Raw genomic sequence first — 10257 nt, forward strand, 5'->3', positions numbered from 1 at the left:
ATTTGCCTAGTGTGTTTATTTCTCTCTTACATAATTTTCAAGAAGTGTCAGGTGATTCACTAGATGAATTTCCACCGGAAAGAGGGAAACAACACCTAACTGGTCTAATTCAAGGTTCTATCATACCATCATCGAACAAACAATCTTAAAGGAACCAAAGAATTATATTTGATACAAAAAGTCTACTTCCAGTAAAGCCTTAGTTATTGTACCATCTCAGTGACGACACATGAATTAAACCACTCCGCAGGTAAGTACATTGTTATGTATGTTGATGATATTCTTATTCACTCCTTTTCTTTTGACCAGGTTCAAATACTTAAAGCTTGGTAACTATTAAGTTATTAAAAGATCGAGATGGTATTCATTTCAACTGACCAGGTTATGCAGTTCAAAAAGCTCCTCATGAGAGTTATTATTTCTTGAACCACATGCCCGGAACATCTTGGACTACTTTCATGAACCACTTGACATCGCCAAACTAGAGTAAAACCATGGACAAAAAATATGAGGCAATCACGAAGAAAACCAATAGTAGATGGTGTCAAGTTTATTTTCAACCAAAACTCTGGATTTCAAGAATTGTGTTCAAAAGAGGATTTCACGACAATAAGAATTCGATTCCAAAAAGGAATAAACCTCCACTGAAGCACATAAAGACACATCGCGTTGATCCAAGTTAGTATTTTACAATTTTTTCCATTCCATACGTCTAATTTTCTATCTCTTGAATTTTCAGATTCATGGGCGAATCCTTTTGAGGAGTCGAGAAATGATACATGTAATAGAGTCCATAAAAACGGAAACACATACTTTTTTGGACTAATGTTTATACTTGAACCTATTAGAAGAACAAAGTCTCGAAGATGCAAAGCATATCTACTCGGTAAGTATAATGTGAATGAATCTTTTAAAGATTTTAATGCTTCTCCCTTTGATGTTTTAGATTTAAGGTTAAATCCTTTTGAAAAAAAAAATATTATGATACATGCATCACAAAGATCACATCAAAGGAAGATGGACTAGAGCTTCCAATGGACTCACAAGACCAAGCCTTGGAAATGAAGAATAGCAAATCAACAGACTTGCAACTGCTTTTTGAATATGATCCTGATGTTATTTGGTCCACATGTCTTTGAGATATGACTTTATGTCTCTTATCTTTCTAGAGGTTCTTGAATCGTATCAATCTGATATCGAGAACTCAAGATATGACCATTTTAGTAAAGATAACGCGTGCAAAAATCCCTATACGAGATTATACGGGATTTTATAAATAATTACGAATTTTTCTTATTTTCAACTTGAGAATAGTTTAAGTTAAGGTTATAAGGGTAATTTTCTTGTAATGACAAAACCCTAGTAGCCCCATCTTATTCTCCAGGCCTCCACCTTCTAGAAGCTCGATCTAGACCGTTCATCATATCCAACAGCTGATGATCAAGTCATGCATTCAAATTCCTAGATTACATCTCCACCATCGGATCAAGCACTACCTTCAAGGGCCCAGATTGATGTTTCCCACATCAAATGGATTAGGATATTATTTTATTGTTATTTTATTCATCATTCATGTTCCCACAAGGACTCCTCAAACACTATATAAATCATCAACTTTTGTTCTATTTTACACAATACAACGAGAGATCATGTTGCAAAGAGTTGATTGTCTTATGCTTTCAAAGCATCTTCTTCTTTAGTTCTTCTGAGTTCTTGAGAAAGATCCCCATACTCTGGTTTGCCTTTTCATTGTGAATATGAGGGCTGGTTAAAGTCGTATTATCGAGTTTTCCTTTTTAATAGGACATATCCATCTATATTCATTGTCCACACACCATCATAATCAACTTATCCATCAATCATGCCACCCCATATAACCTATCAGGTTTGCATTAACCCCTATACCTACCGGAGTAAATTTTCAATTGCGTTTTTCTCACAATCTGACCATCTGATTTAAAATTCGTCTTCACCATCTTTCTCATGTTTCCATCCTCTTTCTAACAAGCCACCATCCATCAAGATCAGACCATATACATATTGGGTGCCTATTACAAGGGAGAAAAGAACATCTTTCATTTATTACATACTTTATTATTGTCTTTAATTATTTATAGTTTTTATTACCCTTGTTTTTATTGTCTTTATATCACCTCTTTGGGTTTTTTTCAACAACTAAAAGCCTCCAAAAACCCTAATCTTTGCCGCCAGCTTCAAGTACCCATTCAAAGACATTCGCTTCGTTATCGTGTCTAGAACTTTCCTAAGTTTGTTCCCTCGATGAGAGCAACATTCACATCACCCGCTTCACTTCTCTATTAATAAGCATGATATACCCTTAGATAGTAAAACATGTATAAACTCACTGCACATTACTTGTACTGCTGCCATGCTTCAGTTTAGAAATTTCATGATGAATATTAGATTAGTAGTGTACTACTGAATTTGTAAAGGTCACCATTTAGATGTTTATGTTTGCATGTTAGTAGAGTCTATTCGTTCGTGCAACACTATCACTACATGATTTCACGCAACAATATGAGAGTATAAGTTCAACTACTTTAGTGAACATGTATATTCATAGAATCTTTATATATATCTTACTTTGGAATTATATTTATATCTTAAAAAGTTCGTCATAGAATATTAATTTAGAGAATAATCTTGCGTTCTTGATCATGTTATGTCTTAATTCATCTCATATTTTATTATAATTTTATATTATTTATTAGAGAATATATCCATACCTCCTTATATTTTTATGTTAAAATGTTAAATATTATCATTATATTCTAAAAGAATAAATCCATTTTTATTAAAAAAATTGTAATATCAGATCTATTAATCGACAAATTCAGATTAGGTACTAAAGAGATAAGGGATAACCCTTACAATCCAGTTTGCTTCATTCAGAAACATCGGGATCCGAACTCCAAATCTTACTTAAGATATATATTACTTCATCCCATTAGACTAACTTATTGTGTCATTTCGATGAAATTTTAATAACATATTAAATATAAAATTTTGCTATATTCATGAATTTATTCACTTTAACATTATACTCTATTAAATTCAAATCATATTTTCTATAATTTATCATATTTATTTAATTAATATTAAATAATTATTCGGGTGTATTTAGTTTAGTTTGATTTTTAATAAAAGATAAAGCAAACAACATTGTGGGGTCTATTAAAAATGAAATTGAAACTAAAATTGAATGATATAAAAACTGAATTTTTTGTTTAGTTTGATTTAGTTCATTTTTTTAAAATGTTTATTATTTTCAACTTAACATCCGAAGAAAGTAAATTTCAAACCTAAACCGAGTGTAAATACACAAGTTTATGTTCATAAAAAATAGTATCATTTAATTTTATTTATTTAAGTTGATCTTATCACAACTTCAAAAATAATTTGATTTGGATCATTATTTTTGTTAAAACTTTAGTGCATCTTGAATAAAGCTATTTTTAGTATTTTTAACTTTTCTTAGTCAAATAAGCCATTTTATCTAGATGTGGTTACGATTTTGAAATCTTAACATAAAAGTTTAGAATTTATTTGATGCGGTGACAGATTTTTAGGAGCTGTTAGTTGCTATTGTAAGCCTATATAAAGGTTAAGATAGCTTGTAATTTACAGTGCAGAAATAACTCTCAAATACTCTTATTCTTTGATTCCATTTTGCTACAACATTCTCTTTGTTTTTGATTCTTTGTTTTGTTACATTATCAAGATCGTCGTGAAAATTTCATTAACTTTCTTTCTTATTGTTTATCAAGTGATGTTTTCTTGTTGGAATAGATTGAAGGTTGTGAATAAAGATCAAGCTGACAAATGGAGGAGGCAACTTAAGAACACAATATGGTGTCAATAAGTTTGTAGGACCAAACTACAAGTACTGAAGAATGTGCATGGAGGCACAAGGACGGAGATAAGATTCTAATTTAAAGGGGCAAAATATAATTAATCATATAAAATGAGGGGCAAAGTATAATTAACCATAGAAAATGAGGGGAAATGTCAAAATAAACTAAAATTGAGGGGGGAGTGGGTCCCCTAAGAATAAGGTGGCTCTGTCTCTATGGAGGCATATATTCAAGGTCAAGACTTATGGGATTTGATTATAGGGCCTGATGATGAAATTCCCAGTTACTCTGGGAAATTCTGAACCACGCAGAAAATGGAAGATTAAGGTTGATAAGGCTCTCTTTGCTTTGAGAAATTTGGTTAGTAAATAGCTTATTGATTATGTCTAGGACATCGACTCACCAAGAGAAGTGTAGGAGAGCATTGAGAGGACTTTTTTCAAGAAGAATACGGAAAGATTGCAATTGCAAGAAAATGAGTTGGCACTATCAAAACAATAAGGTATGTTTATTTCTTAGTATTTTTTATTAGTTAAAAGCATTTGTACATAAATTTCAGAACTAGATACATAAGAGAATATCAGTGAAGCTAGATTGCGACGATTTCTTGTTCTTGGATTGAATAAGGAATACATTCCTTTTGTTACCTCTATTCAAGGGTGGAAAAAGCAACCTTTGGTTAAGGAGTTAAAAAGTTTACTTTTTAATCAGAAGGCCTTGGCAAAATAGATGGAAAAAGGCTTGGCCACAGATACTGTTATCTACTCAAAAGGGTAGCATTACAAGAAGAACACTTCAACATGGAATAAAAATAATGAAAGAAGATCTGGTGTAGTAAATACTACAGATGATGGCTCAGAAAATAAAAACTTTATTAAGTGTTATAGGTGTGGTAAATTTGGGGACATCAAGAGGAATTGTAAAGTCAAGATTTCCAAAGTAAATGTTGCAAGTGAAAGTGAATAAAAACAACTTAAATGGGAGCAATGCTTCACCATAGAAGATGTTGAAGGTAGTACCAAAAAATCAGCACATGTCTAAGCTCTTTTGAGCCATGAAAGCTACAAAGAGGAGTGGATCATTGATTCAGGTTGCTCTCTTCATTTAACCGAAAACAATAAACTACTCTCAAATCTATGTCAACACAAAGGAGAGTGAGTTATTGTTATAACAGATAATTCATAAAAAGGGGTTGTGAATATTGGAACAGCTGAAAAGAGTGTAGTTAAGTTGAACAACATCTTTCGTACTCTACGTTTGAAAAGAAATTTAATTTTAGTTTCTCAAATTACAAATTCAGGAAAGTATGTTTTGTTTAGACCTAAAGATGTAAAAGTTCTTGATAATGTACAAAAATATATATATTAATGTTGTCACGTTTGGTGAGAATAGAGGTTCATTATTTGTTATGGTCGCAGGAGAAGTCTGTAAATGTTAGGTATGGCTCATAAATATACCGGTAAAGAGGACAGGGGATGGAGCAGAGTGAGCACATTGAATAAAACTTCTAGCGCCATCTAGGCACCGAGGATGTAAGCACATTGCCGAACCTCGTTAAAATTCTTGTGTTATTTCATTTTCTTTACCTGATTCTTCAACAATTGGTATCAGATGTCAGGAGCAAAATTCGAAGTTGCGAAATTCTATGGTCAGGGTAACTTCAGATTATAGAAAACGAGGGTGAAGGATCTATTGGCGCAGCAAGGGATCCTGAAGGCTTTGCGACCTACAAAGTCGGAGTTGATGTAGGAGGAAGATTGGGAAGTATTGCAACAGCGAGCGGCAGGAACCATACGATTATGCTTGGCGGACAAGGTCATGTATCACGTCATGTATCTGTCATCTCCAAACGAAATTTGGAGGAAGTTATAAAGTCAGTTTATGTTGAAATCCTTAACGACAAAATTGTATCTAAAGCAGCTGCTGTATGGGCTAAAGATGCAGGACGATCATGATTTGGCACAACACGTGAATATCTTCAATCAAATCGTTTCTTATTTGGCTCGGCTTGATGTGAAAATTGAGGATGAAGACAGAGCGATGATTATGTTGTGTTCGTTACCTCCCTCTTACGAACACATGGTGACTACTCTTACACATGGGAAAGAGACTATCAACGTTGAGGAGATTACTGTAGCCTTGTTCGCTCACAACCAGCGGAAGCAGAATGTAGGGGAAATCTCTCAAGCAGATAGCTTATATGTCAAGGGTTATCGAGACCGTGGATGGAAGCCAGAGAAGGCAGGTTCTGGCAAGCGGAATTTCAGATCCAAATCTAGGGATAAGAAGACAATTCATTGTTACAAGTGCAAGGAGGCGGGACATATGAAGTGGGACTGTCTGAAGTTGAAAATGCAAACTGATGAGAAGCGTGTTGATTCATCCAAGTCTGTGAATGTGGTGGAGGATGAAAACTCTGATTGTAGTGAGGGTGATATGCTCTCTATTTCAACTACTCAATTGACGGATATTTGGATTCTTGATTCTGGATGTTCTTATCACATCACACCAAATAGGGAATGGTTTTCGACATACAAGTTGGTTAATTCTGGTTATGTTTATTTGGGTGATGATCGATGTTGCAATATTGTTGGTATTGGTGATGTCAGAATTAATATGTATGATGGCTCTGTTCGGACGTTGAGTGGTGTTCGACATATCCCAGATTTGAAGAAGAATTTGATTTCTTTGGGCACTTTGCACAAGAATGGTTTTATCCCTAAGGCTGATGAGGATAGATAAACCATTCGGGTTGTTAAAGGAGCTTTGACTGTGATGAAAGGAAAGATGACTGTAGGGAATATTTACAGATTGTTGGGGAGTACCGTTGTAGGAGGAGTTCATTCTGTTGAGTCCTGTGATGATACTACAAAACTGTGGCATATGCGTCTTGCTCATCTTAGTGAACGTGGTATGTCATAATTACACAAAAGAAATTTGTTGCATGGTGTCAAAAGTTGTAAGCTCAATTTTTGCAAGTATTGTGTTCTTGGTAAACAGGCTCAAGTCTGTTTCAAGACTGCGAAGCACACAACTCAAGGGATTCTTGATTATGTGCATTCTAATGTATGGGGACCTTCCATGACATCGTCTTTGGGTGGATCTAGGTATTATGTTACTTTTATTGACGATTTTTCACGAAATGTTTGGGTGTATTTTTTGAAACAGAAGTCTGACATTTTTGAGAAGTTAAAGCTGTGGAAAGCTGAGGTAGAAAACAAAACAGGACGAAAAATCAAGTGTTTGCAGTCTGACAATGGTACAGACTACACAGATTCATAGTTTCTACAGGATTAAGAGACTTTTTACAATGCGCAAGACACCACAACAAAATGGTGTTGCGGAACGGATGAACAGGTCGTTAAATGAAAAAGCCAGATGTTTGCGGTTGAATGCAAGGCTTCCCAAAAACTTCTGGGTTGAGGGTGTTAACATGGTGTGTTATCTTAACAACAGATCGCAAGGGAATCATTGGCTGGGAAAGTTACAGAAGAGGTATGAACTGATCATGATGTTAGTTTTGATCAATTACGAATTTTTGGTTGTCCTCTTATGTGCATGTACCTGTTGATGAGAGATCAAAACATGATACAAAAATGAAGGAGTGCATTTTTCTGGGTTACAAGAAAGGTGTCAAAGGATTCAAGTTCTGGGATCTAGCTGCGAAGAAAATTGTGATCAGTAGAGATGTTGTTTTTGATGAACAGCCCATGTTGTAGCAGAAGAAAGACACGACAGTGGTGGATTTCGAGCAGTTTCCAGTTGAGAAACCAGAAACTTCTCAACCGACTTCTGGTGGTTCTTCTACGGATGATTTTCAGGATTATAGTCTCGCCAGAGACAGGATGAGACGGACGAATATAAAACCCCCGAACAAATTGGGTTTTGAAGACTTGGTCTCTTTTGCACTTACTATTAGAAGTGATGATCTGGTTACTTTTCATGATGTCGTTACTAGTCAGGAAAACGACAAGTGGATGGCTTCCATGGTTGAGGAGATGGAGTCTTTGAATCACAATCGTACATGGGAGTTAGTTCGTCTTCCTGAGGGTAAGAAGCCGATTGGTTGCAAATGGTTGTTTAAGAAGAAACCAGCAGTAACAGAAAAAGAGGGGGAGAAGTTCAAGACTCGTTTGGTAGCAAAGGGTTTTTCACAACAGAAAGGAGTTAATTATGATGAAATTTTTTCTCCTGTGGTCAGGAACACTTCAATCAGAACAGTACTTGCATTAGTGGCTAGTTGGGATTTGCATTTAGAACAGATGGATGTTAAAACTGCTTTTCTGCATGGTGATTTAGAGGAGAAGATCTACATGCGGCAGCCTGAAGGTTTCTCTCAACCTAGAAACGAGCATTTAGTTTGTAGATTGAAGAAATCTTTATACGGGTTGAAACAGTCTCCGAGACAGTGGTATAAACGATTTGACTATTATATGATCAAGATTGGCTAAAACCATTATGAGTATGATTGTTGTGTCTATGTTAAGAGCCCTGATGATGGTTCTTTTATTTTTCTGTTATTGTATGTTGATGATATGTTAATTGCTGCGAAGAACATGGATGATGTTTTCGGTTTGAAAACTTTATTGAGTCAGGAATTTGATATGAAAGATTTAGGTACTGCAAAGAAAATTCTTGGAATGGAAATTTGCAGGGAAAGAGACTCACAGAAATTGTGGCTATCTCAACGGGGTTATGTTGAGAAAATGCTAGAAAGGTTTGCGATGAGCAGCGCAAAACCAGTGAGCACTCCATTGCTGAATCACTTTAAACTCTCATCAGAACAGTGCCCTAAGACAAATAAGGAAGCTGAAGATATGGCAAAGGTTTCATATTCTAATGATGTTGGCTGCTTAATGTATGCAATGGTATGTACTCGTCCTGATTTAGCTCATGTTGTTAGTCAAGTTTGTAAGTACATGTCTAAACTTGGTAAGCAACATTGGGAGGCAATCAAGTGGATCTTTTGGTACTTAAAGGGTATTGTATGGCATGGAATTGTTTTTGGTAGTCAGCAGGATAATCCTTTGGTTGTAGGATATGCGGATTCAGACTATGCAGGTGACTTGGATAATAGAATATCTACGACAGGGTATGTGTTTACTCTTGGTAGAGGGCCTATTTGTTGGAAGTCTACTGTTCAATTTGTTGTGGCACTATCTACAACTGAAGTTGAATACATGGAAGCGACTGAAGCTGCAAAAGAAGCTTTATGGCTTACTAGTTTAGTGAATGAGTTGGGTGTTCAGCAAGGTGGAGTTCAGTTGCTTTGTGACAATCAAAATTCTATTCACTTGGCTAAGAATCAGGTGTATCGTGCTAGAACTAAACATATTGATGTAAGGTTCCATAAGATCAGAGAGTTGGTTACATCTGGAGAGGTTTTGTTTCAGAAGTAATGTAAGGCGAATCTATACGCTTTGATGGAAGAGAGTAGATAGCCTTATTGTGTCCCGATCTAGGATTGACAAGTACTGATGTCCTTGAATTAATAAGCTTGGGCTGCAAAATAATAAGAAAGAAATATAATTAATGATGGGTTTAAGAAATGAATAATAATATAAGTAATGGAATGAAAGAATAAGAATAGAGATGGCCGCGGAATTATGAGATTGATGATGGTCTTGATGAAGGATGTTGATGATGTTGATGATGAAATGAAGATGGTGGTGATGTTGTATCTCAAACTCGCCAAAGAGGAAACTATGCTATGAAGCACAATCTCGGTCTTCACAAACTTGCTTGAGGGGTGGTGATTGTGTCTTCAACCCACTAGATATCAATCTAGGAATTTAGGAATCAAGATGGAAGGAATGACGCCACAAGTATAGGAACTATACTTGTTTAGTCGATAAAGTTCACAAATAACTTTGAAGAGAAATAACTCACAAGAGTATATTTTATATAAGAAATGAGATGGGTACAAATGAAGGTAAGCCACTCTATTTATAGGAAATGAGAGGGCTTGGCCGAATGGTTACAAGTTGTTTCGGCTAGATACATGTCTCTAGGAAAATACATAATGCTTGAGATGAATGAATAAGTCCTTTGGGCTTGTGATGGTTCGACTAATCCTTCATGAAAAGCCTTAATGATTCGGCTAAGGATGGGAAGACATCTCCCTTGGCCGAATGGGCATGCTTGTTTATCTTGGCGCCATTTTCTTCCCTTGGCCGAATGATGGTGTGTCTCTTCATGTTTGGCGCCAAAGGCTCTCATGTGCATGGCATGTGATGTGGCTGAATAGGCATGGATCCTTTAGCTCATATCTCTTGGTGATTTAAGCTTCCAATAGGTGTGATCTCTTCATCCACATGTTCCTTATTGAAAAGGCATCTTCATGGGCAGCATCATTCATGAAAGGTCACTATGTTTGGAAAGG

General features: G+C 35.6%; 1 long non-coding RNA gene across 1 annotated transcript; it reads left to right on the forward strand.

The window, feature by feature from the left end:
• Positions 1 to 4687: 4687 nt before the first annotated feature.
• LOC120135641 lies at positions 4688 to 7114 on the forward strand. Its single transcript, XR_005517278.1, has 3 exons — positions 4688 to 4890; positions 4947 to 4948; positions 7102 to 7114. It is a non-coding gene; the product is annotated as an uncharacterized LOC120135641 (long non-coding RNA).
• Positions 7115 to 10257: the final 3143 nt, after the last annotated feature.

This window comes from Hibiscus syriacus, unplaced genomic scaffold, assembly GCF_006381635.1.
Source record: "Hibiscus syriacus cultivar Baekdansim isolate YM2019G1 unplaced genomic scaffold, ASM638163v2 tig00110610_pilon, whole genome shotgun sequence".
Taxonomy (NCBI): domain Eukaryota; kingdom Viridiplantae; phylum Streptophyta; class Magnoliopsida; order Malvales; family Malvaceae; genus Hibiscus; species Hibiscus syriacus.